Source organism: Dasypus novemcinctus, chromosome 22 (genome assembly GCF_030445035.2).
Source record: "Dasypus novemcinctus isolate mDasNov1 chromosome 22, mDasNov1.1.hap2, whole genome shotgun sequence".
NCBI lineage: Eukaryota > Metazoa > Chordata > Mammalia > Cingulata > Dasypodidae > Dasypus > Dasypus novemcinctus.
Window position 1 is genome coordinate 17,017,341 of NC_080694.1, and position 17,297 is coordinate 17,034,637.

Here is a 17,297-nt window from a genome sequence, read left to right on the forward strand (position 1 = left end):
GTATCATCATTTACTTTTAGTTACAAACCATTTGACAAATTGTTCCAAGCATTTTAACAATGTGGAAAACATTTTACAGAAGAATGTATGAATTATACATTATAGCTCATTTTTAAATATGCAATAAAACAAAAGGAATTAATTAAACAAACCTTGATATTTGACAAGAATAGTTTCTGTTTAAGAACATATATGATTATGAATTATATTTTTAACCGTTTTATTTAAAAGTTTTAATTAAAATACCTTTTTTCTTTGGAGCTCAAAGGATCTGTGAAACATTCGGCCAAGTGCATTATTAATCTCTCTGTTGCGCAGGCTATAGATGATGGGGTTTATAAGTGGGGGCACCATGGAGTAGAACATGGCCATGAGAAGATTACTGAGAGATGCTTCATTTGCAGTGGAACCAAAGACAGCAGTCAGCAATGAAACAAAAAACAAAATGAGAATTGACAACTGTTGGGTACAGGTGGATAAGGCTTTGTTACGGGCTTCCACAGAATGCATCCTAAGAACCATTGAAAAAATATCAATATAAGACTTAAATAAAATAACAGAACATAGTAAGACAACACAAGCACTTATAGGTAAGGCTATGGACTCAGAAAATTGAACATCTGAAGAAGCGATCCTCAAAATTTGAGACACATCACAGAAATATTGATGGATCACATTGGATTTTGTGAAGGGAAGCCTGAACATGATGCCTGTGTGGACAGCAGAATATACCAACCCAGCTGCCCATGAGCCACCAGCCGCCTGTGTGCACACACGTGGGGTGATAATGAGTCCATAGTGCAGAGGGTGGCAAATGGCAACATAGCGATCGTAGGACATCACCACAAGGAAGGCCAGTTCTGTAGCTACAAACATGATAAACAGGTAAATCTGGAAGGCACATGCTAGGAGAGAAATTGTCTTATTTCCTGTCAGAGAATTAATGGTCATTTTGGGAAGAGTAACTGAAATTAAGCAAAGATCTATGAATGACAAATTCCCAATAAAGAAATACATTGGAGAGTGTAGATGTACGTTAATTACAATGGCCATAATAGTTAAAAGATTCCCAGTCAGGGCTCCAAGATAAATCACTAAGAACATCAAACCTTGAAAGACTTGGAGATCCCGGGAAGTTGTAATATCCATGAGGAGGAATTCTGTGAAGATGGTGAGGTTGTCCATGCTTTCTAATATGTCACAGTCTCCCTGTATACAAAAATAATATGATGAAATATGCTGTAAACTAAATGCAGGAAACCCACATTAGTCATGAATAAAGTCTGACCATTGGTAACAATATATGTCTTTTCATCAGGAATTCATTTTAAAGGAAATGGGAAAAAGACTGTATTTGAAATCAATGAATGCCATATTTCTGTTTTTACTTTTTTCTTAACTATTCCAAAAAATAATTTTAACATGCATAGAATCAGAGAATCTAAGTTCATTATATGATTTAAAATAAAATAAAAACCCATAAACATTTCAGTTTCTGGATCAAGTTTTTTCTATTTCAGTAAAATATCTTTAAAACACTTCTTGAACACATGATTATTTTCTTATTTTCTTCCTTAGTTATGGTTGTCCCAGATGTGCTCTCTAAGAAAGCCTCTGTATCACCCCATTTCTTTGTAAAGTCTACAGTTATTATTGATGTTGTTTATGTACCAACTGACTAGGACGGTTGCTAATATATACCTTTGAATGGGCAGCTGGCTTGGAAAATGTTCTTATAACAAAGTAAATTAATGATTCAAAGTTAATCTATGATACTTGGGATGATAAAGACAAAGGCGACCAAATAGATTGTCTCACTAATATTTCATTTCAGTTGTAAAACAAGACATCCATTTGAGCCCTTTCTTACTATCCAAAAAACATTTTATTTGATTCTGATAACTTACTTCATTTTCCTTTTGCAAATTGTACCACATTTCCCTTGTTCTCTGTCTCTCTATTTTACCTTTTCACCTTCACACCGTGTCTAAGAAAAGCATCCCACCTGATATTATTCCTCTATGAAGAACTCTTCCTGCAATTAGACATGAATTTTAATATTTGAAGAAGGAAATAATACTGTCTAGACTACTTGCCTTCCTCCTTTTCTAAATTTTACTAAATTACTCTTATTCAAAAACTTTATATCCACAAATATTTAACTTCAGCTTATCTTGAAGAATTCTAACTCAAAAACAAATCATTTCAGTTTTAAATATACTTTCATCTCTTAAACTAATCATATCGAGTTGTATAATTTCAGATCTATTAAAGTTTTATGTGTGGTAAATTTAGAGTAGAGGATTAATAAGTATAAAAATGTTCAAATTAATATTTTATCAATATATTATTTATGTATTTGATTTGCAATTAAGAATAGTACACATTTTGGCTAATATGTGGATAACAATCCTATTATTTTTATTTATGTTCATTGAATAAACACATATACATTTCAGTATTATTGAAAAAATCACGTCCAAATTGTTTTCTATAAAACTTTTCAATTATGTTGTCTGTCCCACCTACATTTTTATCAATAGGAAAAGTCCTTTAAACTGACAATTTTATTAAATATCAAATACAATAGTCAAGGATACAGATGATTTATTGACTTAAGGCCAGCTTATTGAACATATATAGACTCTCAGACAATTTTTTAAAAAATTCTTTATCAAAACCACATCTTTGGATTGTTCTTTAGAAGTCTCATTCCCCTCCTACAGTCTTCATGTCTTGTCTTTCTCCTTGGTCCTTATAAATTCTCAGGTTTCCCTAGGATAAATTTACCATTCATATTCTGTACCAGACTGCATCATGGTAAATGCTTAGCTTTGGGTGTAAGAGAAAGAGAGAAAGTTTAGAGGTTTTTCTTCTGCTTTTTATGACCTCAGGGACATTTAGAAATTATTTACTTCATAATTTTAAAACATGGGGTAAAACAAAGTTAGTGGGAGAATTAAACCTTATGAATGGCCTTTTTGTCTCATGAATTATTTAAAAAATGAAATATAATAGCATTTTCAAAATGTGCAGGAGCCATTTTTAGTTTCTAATATCCAGCAAATAAATGTAAGAAAGATTTTATGGGAAAAACATCACTGGTTATCTCCAGGAAACTATTATTCCTTATGTGGATTTATATATTAGCTTTCCTTTCCAATCTAGTTCATATAATGTTTCATTCTTAGTGCCTTCTGCTGATTCACTTTCTTGGTAACTTTGATAATTTTCTATTTTCCATATTTTTAATAGTCTATGAGTATCAATTTACATTATGGAAGAGAAATAAATTATACTAATAAGAGACCTATCAGAGCTATTCAAATCATTTTTCTTCAGTCATTTTAAATAAAAATGTGAAAATAAACCTAGAAATATACCTGGTAAATGATGAACCCCTTTTTTCTTCTGTAACATGAATATTTCTTTTGCACAATGATAGAAACTTTACAAATCCATGATCCTGCCTCTTTTATCACTGACCACATGTCAGAGACCTTCCCATGGAATTTTATATTTAGCCTTAATCACAGGAAGGATTCTCCTTCTAGATTATATTTCAACACATGGTTACTCCTTATGAAGCTCACCTATGGGTCATCACTGTCAGGAGACCGGGAAGAGTAAGGAATTCCTTCTCCAGGGAAGACAGTTTGACTTCAATTCTTGATTGGCAAAGATGCCTTGGCTATATATTTGAACCCGGTTAAATTCATAATAATGAATGTTTTCAATAAAATTCATATAGATTTTTTATAAAGTTAGTAAATGAGTTGTTTTCAAAAAAGTTTAGTACTGCATTGGTGTATCAATGCATTTTCAATTTTATGTCACATCATAAAAATAGCTTACTTATATTATAATATATCCACACACTTGTTCAAACCCAGTAAAATGATATCTAAGTGTCTGAACTCAGATTATGGAAAGAAGGAAAATCATGCACTATTTATAATTGTCAACAACAAGAACAGGCAAAAAATGTCCAGTAGCTACTAAATTAAAGAAAAATGGGGGAAGCAGATTTGGCTCAACTGATAGAGCATCCACCTACCACATAGGAGTTCCAGGGTTCAAACCCAAGGCCTTCTGACCCATGTGGTAGCTGGCCCATGCCAGTGTTGATCCATGCAAGGAATGCCGTACCATGCAGGGGTGTACTCCATGTAGGTACCCCCACGCTCAAGGAGTGCACTCCTCAAGGAGAGCCACCCCATGCAAAAAAATAGAGCCTGCCCAGGAATGGCACCACACACATGGAGAGCTGACCCAGCAAGATGATGCAGCAAAAAGAAATATAGATTCCCGTTGACACTGACAAGATTGCAAGCGGACACAGAAAACACACAGTGAATGGACACAGAGTGTATACATTGGGCAGGAAGGGGAGAGAAATAAAAAAGTCTTTAATAGTAAAGAAAAAGAAAAATGGGGTGCATTTTAGAATTAATTTAAAAATGAAGGCAAGTAAATTAGGTTTGGCACAACATGGGACTCTAATCAAAAGTAGTCTGAAGAGGATACTGCCCAAGTGTCCATCAACTAATGAAAGTATAAACAAAATGTGGTATATACATGTAAAGGCATACTATGCTCCTGTAAGATTAAATGGAATTGGGATATATATATCAACATGGATAAAATCTGAGAACATTATGCTGAGTGAAATAAGCCAGACACAAAATATTGTATTGTCTCACTAATATGAACTAAAGATGGATAATAAATACATGGAGTTAAAATGAGAATATAGGTTACTAGGAGACAGAATGAGGACTGAGAATGGATAGTGATGTTTAATGTATACAGAATTTTTAATTAGCTTGACTGTAAAAGTGTGCAATAGTTTAGAGTTGAAGGGAGCACTTTATAGTGAATGTAACTAGCACAGTTGGTTTGAAAGGGATAGTCTAAGACATAAAAGTCAATGGAAAGAATGCTAGAGGCTAATTTAGGGAATGAATAATGTAGTGAACCCAAACAGTGATAAGGACTGTGGTTAACAGTGCAAATACAAGATTGTTCTATGAAATAGAATAAATGTACATCACAATTACAAGGTGGTAAGAATGTGGTGATGCATGGGAAAATAGGATTAAAATAGTTTATGGGCAACAGTTAATAGCAATATTGTAGTATTGCATCAATGTCAAAGAAGGTACTGTATCAATGCTAAGAGCAAATAATAGGTTGGTATGGGATTTTTTAAATTGTACTAGAGAAAACAAAAAATTTAGTAAGGTTATGACGGCACAACTCTAATGAAAATGAAAGCCACAGAGTACACACTTTGGATGGATTGTAAAGGCATGGGATCCTATAACACTGAACCATATGATGAATGATGGGGACTGTGGTTAACAGTACAAATATGAGAATGTTCTCTCATGATCTATTACAAATGTACAATACAAATACATGGTGTTATTAATAGAGAGGTGTATGGAAATACATACCAAATGTAAGCTATGGGCCATAGTTAGTAGGAATATTTTGATTATCCCTCATAATCTGTAACAAATGTTCCACAACAATGCAAAGTATTGGTGGAGGGGTGATTTATGGGAACTCTGCATGTTATGTGTGATTGTTTCATAAACTCACAAGTTCTTTATTAAAAATATATATTAAAAAGTGCTTTGAAGAGATTTACATATATAGTAAAACAACAATGAAAGTTGTCTTTCAGATATTTACTCTTTAAAAAAAGGCAGTTCTGTGGATTCTAGACTATTTGTCATTTTCTGAAAATTCCTATTAACAGTTGACAATCAGGATTGTATCGGAATGTGGGAAAGGATAAGAAACTCCAAGGAAAGACTTGAAAATAAATTCTCAAAAGGAGAAATCTCCACATATGCCCACAGGTTATCAATACTGTTGCATATTTAGACATGAAGCATTTGGTCAGGAGAGAACAGATGTTAAATCTAAGATAGCAAAATACCCCTTGATTTAGTATTGGACCTTTTTCACTTCACCACAAATCAGGACACTCAGGGTTTCACAGATCACCAGCAGATTTTTTACTTCATTTATACTCACTCCAAACACTGTATGTTTATTTTAGACAAAAAAGCAAAACTTTAATGATTTATTCCACCTGAGAGAGTTCTGATATGGTAACATAATTCAGAATGAGACAAAATAATTAGATGAAACAGGCAGGTTTGCATCTGAAGTTGAGTAAGAGGGAAAATGATGACCAAGCACCTAGTAATGCCATAGTGTAATATTTTCATGGGAATTTTGCACTCAAAAGAGGGTAATGGTGGGCAAAATACATACAAAACTATGTTGCTTTATATTCCTTGATATAGTCTAAAACACAATTTAATGTAATTTACATAAATCAGTGTATCTTATGTCTTTTGGTTTAAGGAAAAATGTATGGTCTAATTATTGAAAACTCTAAATTATTTATAATTCTCTATGTTATATCTATTGAAAATTACCATATTAGGAATTACAATTGATATAATTATAAATAATTATTTAAGTTATTAAAAGTAATAACTCCCTTATATTTTAATTCAATAAAGAATTTTTAAAATATATTATTTCTAATAATATGTATGAAACAAAAGGTAAGCAAAGGTATACTCACCCTCCAATAGGTGCCCCCAAAGGAATGTGTTTTAAGGATTTTTTAATATTTTCAGAGATCTTTGTTTTTAAATATTTATTAATTTTTAATTAATAGATTGGATGTTATTAGAGATATATCTTGGAGACCATTTTTCCATGGATTTCAATGATGCCATATATTTTGTCTAAGTTGATATTAGTTGAATATCCCATTGCCTGAAATAATGTATATTTTTTTCATTTTATTTTTTGCTAATTATTTTTTTCTTCTTTATTTTCTTTTAAATGTTACATTAAAAAAATATGAGGTCCCCATATAATGCCGACCCACCCACCCAACCCCTCCCACATCAACAACCTCTTCCATCATTGCAGCAAATCCACTGCACCTGGCGAATACATTCTGGAGCACTGCTGCACCACATGGACGGTGGACAACATTGTAGTCCACACTCTCCCCCAGTCCACACAGTGGGCCACAACAGTACACACAACATCTAGCATCCATCCCTACAGCATCACCTAGGAAAACTCCAACTTCTGAAAATGCCCCCACACCATATCTCTTCTTCCCTCTCCTGGCCATCAGTAGTCATCGTGGCCACCCTCTCCACATCACTACTACAATTTCTTCCCTGACTAATCACAGTAGTTCCCCAGCAGAATACCAGTAAGTCCACTCTAATCCATATGCTATTCCTCCATCTTGTGGATCTGAGATGGCTATGTCCAGTCCCCCTCTACATCAAGAGGGAAATTAGATTCCACATGAAAGATGGATGCAATTCTCCTGCTTGCAGCTGTAGGCACTCTTGGCTCCCTGATGTGGTAGTTGACCCTCTTCACCTCCCTGTTATCTGGCCAGGGTAAGTCCAAGAAACCAGAGGGTAGGAGCCGCAAGTCCGCTGAGGCCTAGGGCTTGGCCATCACATGGACAGTTCAGATACCCAGGTTCCCCAAGTATACACCAACCCAAATGCCAACCACAGGTCTGGTAAAAGTAACAGAAGAGGCATGTGTTGAAAGGTTACATCTGAGTCTGACTCTTAGCCATTTCCCCTTTTTATCTGAAGTCAAAAAGCAGTTTTTAACACCTGATATTACATGTAGACTGAGATATTCTGCCAGTTTGAGTTGACCTCTTTATTCATGTTCTTTTTGTAGTTACATCATCAGCTGGTGCTTGGAAGTAATTCCTTGGTACCAGGGAGGTTCATCCCCAGGAGTCATGTTCCACACTGGGGGGAAGGCAATGCCTCTACATGCTGAGGTTATCTTAGAGAGTGGCCACATTTGAGCAATATGGAGGCTCTCAGGAGATAACTCTTAGGCACCCCACAGGTATAGGCCTAGTTCATATTTCAGGCACACAGGCTAATAATTCAGAGCCATCAGTATCAAGGGCTCATCACTGGACCATCCATCTTTATTGGTCTTTGTCATTGTACTTGGGGGATTATTGTTGTTGTTCCATTGGGGAATGTGATAGAGCTCCCCTGGTCAGGAATTCAGCACTCTCTCATCTGTCGTTTCCAAATGAAACCACTATAAAAATATCCAAACCTTTCTATGTACCCTGTATACATGCCCTGGAGAACTCCCTCCCAACCGTGTGCCCTCACTAATGACACCCCACGCGAGTGCTCCTCCCCTGCCTTAGTTGAACCTCTCTGTAGCCCAAAACTTCTTCAAAAAGGAAGCCCAATATATTGCCAGGTTCCATTGATAGAAAAATGGAATATAGTGATGGGTTTAATAGATATAGAATATATAGATATTTAGAAATAATAAATGAAGGAAAAATAAATTGCGGTATCAAAGAAATGAAAAAATGAAAAAGCTTTGTTTTTGACATTTTGCCTTTCATCATTGCTACAGGTTTTTCCCTGTATGTACAGTGGCAAGGCAATTTCTTCCATTTCTTCCTCAGTGTCTACCTCCTTTATTTCTTTCTTTACCCGAATTATTAAGTTTCTCTTGACTTAAGTTTTAGGTCACAGTAATTCACATATACAATATATGGTACTCCCATATATCCAACATCAAACCCTTTGTCCCTTCTCCAACAGTGATCTTTTTGCATGTTCATATTATTTTTGCTGCAGCTAATGTACAGATATTGAAATGATAGTTTTCAAACAGGGTTCCATTTGGGTTTACATATTCATTTATATTTTAAACTATACAATTTTCTAAAGTTTTAGTAATCTTTTGTTATCTTTTGTTTTACATTATGGTTTATATTTTAGCCTATAGACTTTTATACATTTTTGGTGTAATTTAACATGACCTATATCCATCATGGCATGATCTTGTGGAACACTTCCATTACCCCACAGTTACCTGATTCCATGTATTCAACACCTCTTTCCCTCTTCCCTCAGGGCCCACAGTGACAATCAATCTCCATTACTTGAGGGACCATATTCAGAGATACTTGCAAAAATGTTGAGGGCTTGACATACTTGACTGCCCTAATCCATTGGGAGCCACCGTTTCTCTCAAGAGATTCAATTCCCTCTGTTTGAGAACATCAGTCCTTCCCAGGATGTGGGTATACCTTCACTCTCATTGTATGGATCTCCACCCAATGATATAATCCATTATGACAAAATAAGCACTCACACACTCCCCAGAAGTTTTCCCTGTGTCAGATGCCCCCCTTAAGCATCCAAAACAGGCAACCTTCCATATTACATTCTCTAAAGAGTTTTCTCTGCACCACAATTTCAACCCCATACCTGACAATCTCCCATGATCAAATGTTCCCCTTAACCTCTCTCCAATTTCTAAGGCAATTTGACACATCCTCCCATCCCTAGCACCCCTAAAACCCATGCAGCCCTACCCAAAGTTATCCCTATGCCTCCATTTTGTCCCTTCCCTTTACAAATACTTACCTGAAGCTTATCATAGATTTCACCCAAGTAGCTGTCAGCTCACAACCTTCCTTTACCCCCCAACTACCTTAAAGTTTATCACTGAGTCTCTAGCTCTCTGAGACAGCTTGGTTTATTTATTTCATATCAGAGAGGTCATGTAGTATTAGTCCTTCAATACCTGGGTTGCTTTACTCAACATAAGGTTCTCAAGATTCATCCATTTTAGCACATGTGTTTGTTCTATATTTGTTATTTTTTTAATGATTTCTCTTTTTTTATTTTTATTTTTTAATTTCTCTTCCCTTCCCCTCTCCTCCCCACTGTTGTCTAATCTGTGTCCATTCACTGTGTGTTCTTCTGTGACCGCTTTGATCCTTATCAGTGGCACTGGAAATCTGTGTCTCTTTTTGTTGCATCATCTTGTTGTGTCAGCTCTGCATGTGCATGGTATCATTCTTGGGCAGGCTGCAATTTCTTTCATGCTGGGCGGTTCTCCTTACAGGATGCACTCCTTGCTTATGGGGCTCCCCTATGCAAGGGACATCCCTGCATGACATGGCACTCCTTGCGTGCATGAGCACTGTGCATGGGCCAGCTCCACATGGGTCAAGGAGGCCCCAGGTTTTAACTGTGGACCTCCAATGTGGTAGGTGGACACCCTATCCATTGGGTCAAGTAGGTGAGTAGTATTTCATTGTAAGCATATATCACATTTTATTTATCCATTCATCTGTCGATAGGCATTTGGTGTGATTCCAACTTTTGGCATAGTGAATAGTGCTGCTATGAACATTGGTGTGCATGTAACAGTTTGTGTCCTTGTTTTCAGATCTTCTGAGTATATACCCAGCAGTGGAATTGCTGGGTCATATGGCAAATCTATAGCTAGTTTTTTAAGAAGCCATCAAACTGTCCTTCAGAATGGCTGGATCCTTCTGCATTCCTATCTGCAGTGGATGAGTGTTCCCATTCCTCCACATCCTATCCAAAAATTGTAGTCTTCTGATTTTTTGATAGCTGCCAGTCTTATGGGAGAAAGATGGTATCTTATTGTTGTTTCGATTTGCATTTCCCTAATAGCTAGGGATTTTGAGCATTTTTTTCGTGTTTTTTAGCCATTTGTATATCATCTTTGGAGAAGTGTCTGTTCAAATCTTTTTCCCATTTTTAAAATGGACTGTTTGTCTTATTATTTTCAAGATATAGGAGTTCTTTATTTATGCAAGATATAAGTCTCCTATCAGATATATGGTTACCAAATAATTTCTCCCATTTTGTAGGCTCTCTTTTCACTTTCCTGACAAACTCCTTTGAGGTGCAGAAGGCTTTAATTCTGAGGAAGTCCCATTTATCTTTGCTGCTTGTGCTTTTGGTATGAAGTTCATGAAGCCGTTTCCTATTATGAAGTCCTGTAGATGCTACCCTACTTTGCTTTCCAATATCTTTATGGTCTTGGGTCTTCTATTTAGGTCATTGATCCATCTTGAGTTGATTTTTGTATAAGGCATAAGTTGGTAATCCTCTTTCATTCTTTTACATATGGATATCCAGTTCTCCAGGCACCATTTGTTGAAGAGGCCATTCTCTCTAATTTGAGAGGGTTTGGTGGTGTTGTCAAATACCATGTGGCTGAATACATGAGGATCTACATCAGAACTCTCAATTAGGTTCCATTGGTCAATGTGCCTATCCTTGTGCCAATACCTTTCTGTTTTCACTACTGTAGCTTTGTAGTATGTTTTGAAGTCAGGTGGTGTGATTCCTCCAATTTATTATTTTCTTTTTCAATATGTCTTTTGCTTTTTGGGACCTCTTTCCTTTCCAAATAAATTTCATAGTTAGTTTTTCTAGTTCATTAAAGAATGCTGTGTTGATTTTTATTGGGATTGCATTGAATCTGTAGATCAGTTTTGGTAGGATAGACATCTGAATAATATTTAGTCTTCCTATCCATGAACAGGGAATATTCTTCAATTTATTTAAATCTTCTTTGATTTGCTTGAACAGTGTTGTGTAGTTTTCTGTGTATAACTCTTTTACCTCTTTAGAAATTTATTCCTAGTTATTTGATATTTTTATTTGCTATTGTGAATGGTATTCGATACCTGATTTCCTCCTCAGATTGCTCATTATTGGTGTACAGAAATGCTACTGATTTTTGTGCTTTTATATTGTAACCTGCAACTCTACTGAACTCATTTATAATTTCTGGAAGCTTTGTTGTAGACTTCTCAGGGTTTTCTATGTATAGGATCATATCATCTGCAAATAGTGAAATTTTGACTTCTTCTTTTCCAAGTTGGATGCATTTTATGTCTGGTTCTTGCCTCAGTGCTCAAGCAAGTACTTATAACTGAAAGTTAAAAAGGAGGTGGTGATAGTAGGCATCCTTGTCTTGTGCCTGATCTTAGAGGGAAAGATTCTAGGATTGTAAATGATGTTAGCTGTGCGTTTTTCATATATACTCTTTATCATGTTCAAAAGGTTTCATTCTATTCTGATATTTTGCAGTGTTTTTTATCAAGAAATGGTGCTGTATCTTGTCAAATGCTTTTTCTGCATCTATAGATATGATCAGGTGATTTTTTTCCCTTCAATCTGTTTATGTGGTGTATTACATTAATGGATTTCTTTTTTTAATTTTAATTTATTTATTCATTTTTTAAAAATATTACATTAAAAAAATATGAGGTTCCCATTCACCCCCACAACCCCCACCCCACCACTCCCCCTACAGTGACACTGTCCCCCATCATCATGACACATCCATTGCATCTGGTGAGTACATCTCTGGGCATCGCTGCACCCCATGGCCTGTGGTCCACACCAAAGCCCACACTCTCCCACGTCCATCCAATGGGCCATGGGAGGACATACAATGTCCGGCAATTGTCCTTGCAGCACCACTCAGGACATCTCCAAGTCCTGAAAATTCCTCCACATCTCATCTTTTCCTCCCATTCCCTGCACCCCACAGCCACCATGGCCACTTTTTCCACACCAATGCCACCTTTTCTCAATTATTAACCACAAACGTTCATGAATAGAATATCATTAAGTCCACTCTAATCCTTACTGTATTCCTCCTTCCTGTGGACCTTGGCTTGGTTGTGTCCATTCCACATCTGTGTCAAGAGGGGGTTTAGATTCCACATGGATACTGGATGCAATCCTCTTGCTTTCAGTTGTAGGCACTCTAGGCTCCATGGTGTGGTGGTTGACATTCTTCAACTCCATGTTAACTGAGTGGGGTAAGTCCAATAAATCAGAGTGTAGGAGCAGAAGTCTGTTGAGGCCTAGGACCTGGCTATCATATTGTCAGTCCAGAGATTCAAATCCCCTAGATATATCTTAAACCCCAGCACCAACTACAATTCCAGTAAAGCAGCATGAAAGGCTTGTGATAAGAGATCACATCTGAGTCCAGCTCCATCACGCAGAAACACCAGCTCCAAAGAAGGGCCAATTGACATGGCAGTGAACCCCATCTCCCATGACCATAGAACCTGTGGGTCTCTTTAGCCCTCAAAAGGACCAATACCTGGGGTTGTATCTACTTTATCTGTTTCTGAGACTCTGCTCAGGTGTGCATAAGGGCAATCCTTCTGACAACCTCCACACTCTTTTTTAGAGACTCATAGCCATATAAACTCATTTGTCCTTTCCATTTCCCCCTTAGTTTAGGTCAAACAGCATTTTTAACTCCTGTTATTATATGTAGACAGGGATATTCTGCTGGTCTGAGTTGAACCTTTAATTCAAGGTCATTTTCTAGTTACGTCATCAGCTGGTACTTGGTAGTGATCCCTCAGTGCCAGGGAGGCTCATCCCCGGGTGTTAATTTATTTCTTATGTTGAACCATCCTTGCATACCAGGAATGAACCCCACTTGGTCATGGTGTACAATTTGTTTAATGTGTTGTTGAATACGATTAGCAAGTATTTTGTTGAGGATTTTCACGTCAGGGTTCATTAGAGAGATTGGTCTGCACTTTTCCTTTCTTGTAGTGTCTTTGTTTGACTTTGGTACTAGAGTAATCTTGGAATCATAGAATGAGTTAGGCAATGGTCCTTCTGTTTCAATTTTTGGAAGAGTTTAAGCAAGATTGGTGTTAGTTCTTCCCAGAATGTTTTGTAGAATTCACATGTGAAGCCATCTAGCCCAGGACTCTTTTTAGTTGGGAATTTTTTAATGACTGATTCTATTTCTTTACTTGTGATTGGTTTGTTGAGATTGTCAACTTTTTCTTTTGTCAATGTAGGTTGCTTATGTGTTTCTATGAATTTGTCCATTTCCTCTAAATTGTTGTCTTTGTTAGAATATAATTTTTCAAAGTATCTTCTTATGATAGACTTTATTTATGTGGGATCAGTGGTGATATCTTTTTTCTCATTTCTTATTTTGTGTATTTGCAGCTTCTCTCTTTTTTTCTTTGTTAATCTAGCTAAGGGTTTGTCAATTTTATTGATTTTCTCAAAGAACCAGCTCTTGGTTTTGTTTATTTTTTCAAGTGTTTTCTTATTTTCGATTTCATTTAGTTCTGCTCTGATCTTTGTTATTTCTTTCTTTCATCTTCCTTTGGGGTTATTGTGTTGTTTTTTAAATAATTCCTCCAAGTGTGTATTTAGTTCTTCAACTTTAGCTCTTTCTTCTTTTTTGATGTATGAATTTATGGCTATAAAATTCCCTCTCATTACTGCTTTTGCAGCATCCCATAAGACTGGATATGTTGTACTGTCATTTTCATTAGTTTCAAGGTAGTTATTAATTTCTGTTGAGATTTCCCCCTTGATCAACTGTTTTTCTAAGAGTGTGTTGTTTAACTTCCAAATCTTGGTGCCAAACCTTGGTCCTTGGCCCTTGCAGATTTCCGACTTCATTCCACTGTGGTCAGAGAAATTATTTTGTATGATTTCTATCTTTCTCAATTCATTGAGACTTTTCCTGTGGCCTAGCATGTGGTCTATCTTGGAGAATGATCTGTGTGCACTTGAGAAGAATGTATATACTGCTGTATTTGGGTGTAATGTTCTGTATATGTCTATTAGGTCCAGAGCCTCTAATATATTGTTCAAAGTATTTGTTTCTTTAGTGATTCTCTTTTGAGGTGTTCTGTCCAAAGTTAATAGTGGTGTATTAAAGTCCCCCACTATAATTGTAGAGGCATCTATTCCATCACTTAATTTTTCCACTGTTCATCTCATGTATTTGGAGGCACCCTTGTTAGGAGCATAAATGTTTATGATTGTTCTTTCTTCTTAAAAGATTATTCCTTTCAATAATATGTAGTGTCCATCTTTGCCTCTCACAATTGTTTTGCATTTAAAGTCTATTTTGTCTGATATTAATATAACTACTCCTGCCTTTTTTTGTTGTTTGTTTATTGTTTGCTTGTAAGATTGTTTCCCAGCCGTTTACTTTCAACCTCCTTGAAACCCTGGGTCTAAAATGTGTTTCTTTCAGACAGCATATAGATAAGTCATATTTCCTTATCCAATCTTCCAGTCTGAGTCTCTTGACAGGTGAGTTTAATCCATTGACATTCAGTGTTATTACTTTCAAGGAATTATATTAGCTATATTTTCTTTGGATTTGTGTTTGTCATATTCTGTTTGATTTTCTTTTTCTGTTTTTGTCTTTTTAGTTGCTCTTACACTCTCCTCCAACTCTGCCTCTCCGTTTTTTTCTTTCTTCATGCAGAACTCCCTTTAGTATTTCTTGTAGGGCAGAATTCTTTTTGGCATACTCTCCTAGTTTCTGGTTATCTGTGAATATTTTGAACTCTCCATCATTTTTGAATACTAACTTTGCTGGATAGAGTAATCTCGGTTGGAAATTTTTTTCTTTTAGTACCTTCCCTATGTCGTACCACTGTCTTCTTGCCTCCATGGTTTCAGGTGAGAAATCAGTACTTAATCTTATGGAGCCTCCGTTGTATGTGATGGTTCTCTTTTCTCTTGCTGCTTTTAGTATTTTCTCTATGTCTTGAGTGTTGGATAGCTTCACAATATATGTCTTGTGGTAGGCCTGTTGGGATTTATGCTATTTGGGGTGCATTGTGCTTCCTGGACATGTACATCCATCACCCTCAATAGGTCTTTGGGAAGTTTTCAGCCATTATTTCCTCCAAACCCCCTATTATTTCCTCCAAAACCCCTATTGTCCCCTTTCCCTTCTCTTCTCCTTCTGGGATGAGTATAATATGTTTGTTTACGCATTTTGCATTGTCATTCATGTCTCTAAGTCCCCGCTGGATTTTTTCTATCTTTTTATCGACCAGTTCTACTATCTGTTTGATTTCAGATGTACTGTCTTCCACATCACTTAATCTCTCCTCTGCCTCTTCAAGCCTGCTGTTATTTGCTGAGAGTGTATTTTTGATTTCTTGAATTGTGCTGTTCATCACCATCATATCTGTTACCTTTTTATGTAAGTCTGCAATTAATTCTGTATTCTCTCCAATTGTTTTCTTCATATTCTTAATCTCTTCCTTCACCTCATGAAATTGGTCCCTAATATATGTTTTGAGATGTTTAATTACTTGTTCGATGTTCTGGTTCTCTCCCTGGTTTTTAGCTTGTTCATTGGATTTGGGCATGTTTTCCTGGTTATTGGTTTGGTTTGTAGTTTTTTGTTGCTGTCTGGTCATCAGTTTATCTTGATGGGGTTAGTCAGTTGCTTAGCTTCTTTGTCTAGTTTGGAGTTTAATTAGTTGTTGCTTTTGTGTGCATGTTAAGTTTTCTCTTTGTCACTTTGTTCTTCTTATTCTAATTCTCTGTGGTTGGCTACATTCACTTGAAGGAAAATATTAGGGCCAGAGAAAGCAAAAAGAGTAATAAAATAAAATGAATAATGGTAGTATTGATAGTAAATATTAACAGAGGAACCATGTGAGATATAGAATGGATATTAGACTCATGTAAGGTATGTAGAGTTATAACTATAAGAAAAGTAGAGAATGTAAAAATATCATTATGGGGAGGAATACAGTCTGAATTAAAAGGCCTCTGTGTTCAGGAGAGAGGGAAAGAGAAAAGAGAGGACAATAATGTAAAAGAGTGAATATAAGGCAAAAAACAGAACAAAGGTATTAGTAAAAAAAAGTCAAAAAAAATAGGGGGGCAAACAAAGAGAGGCATAATGTAAGAGAAACAATCAATGATGGAGGATAGAAAGATGTAGAGGAAAGGGAATTGTGTTGGTGGCCAAAATCAATACACACAAAAGAGAGTAAATAGAGGATGAGGAAATACAGCAAATGTGAAGCTCTCCATGTAGCACCTAATGTAAGATGAATAAGAAAACTGAGAAAGAAAGAAAGAGAAAATAAGGGACAAAAGGGAGTGGGGAAGTAGGCAGGAAAAAGAGAAAGAAAGAAAGAAAAAAGAAAGAAAAAAGGGGGAATTATGAGGAAGGAAAAACAAGGAAAAACCAACCAAATACTAGGGAAAGTTTCAAGCAAGGAATCCTGTTTGTAGTTAAATAAAACACTTAGGGATCTGACGTTCCCCCTTTTCTCCCTTCCTCACTTCCTCTCTCCCAAGCTGCAGGAAAGCTCCATGAAAGATTTCGTAGGATGTTCAAGTGGGTCTTGTTGAATCAGCTCCAAACAGAAAACAATGACTCTTAATTTCCAGAAAGAGAGATCCCACACCTCACCAGGAACCACATGTAAGCTATTGGAGGCTTGCAAAGCAGCTTCTACAGTCCCTCTCCTTTAGGTGTGCTATGAGAGAGTTTGTTGATTTTCTGACTCCTCCTTCTCCCAAGTCAAGTTTCCTATCCCAAGGTATTTAGGTGAATCAGGCTTTGTCAGCAGATTC

General features: G+C 36.2%; 1 long non-coding RNA gene across 1 annotated transcript in view; it reads right to left on the reverse strand.

Annotated features, from left to right (window-relative positions):
- Positions 1 to 251: 251 nt before the first annotated feature.
- The window catches only part of LOC139437366 (uncharacterized), a 100,872-nt gene continuing 83,826 nt past the window's right edge, over positions 252 to 17,297 (reverse strand). Inside the window, exons 2-3 of the long non-coding RNA XR_011647123.1 lie at positions 1,110 to 1,209; positions 252 to 392 (exon numbers count right to left, since the gene is read on the reverse strand). This is a non-coding gene — a long non-coding RNA (uncharacterized lncRNA). The remainder of the gene's footprint in view (positions 393 to 1,109; positions 1,210 to 17,297) is intronic.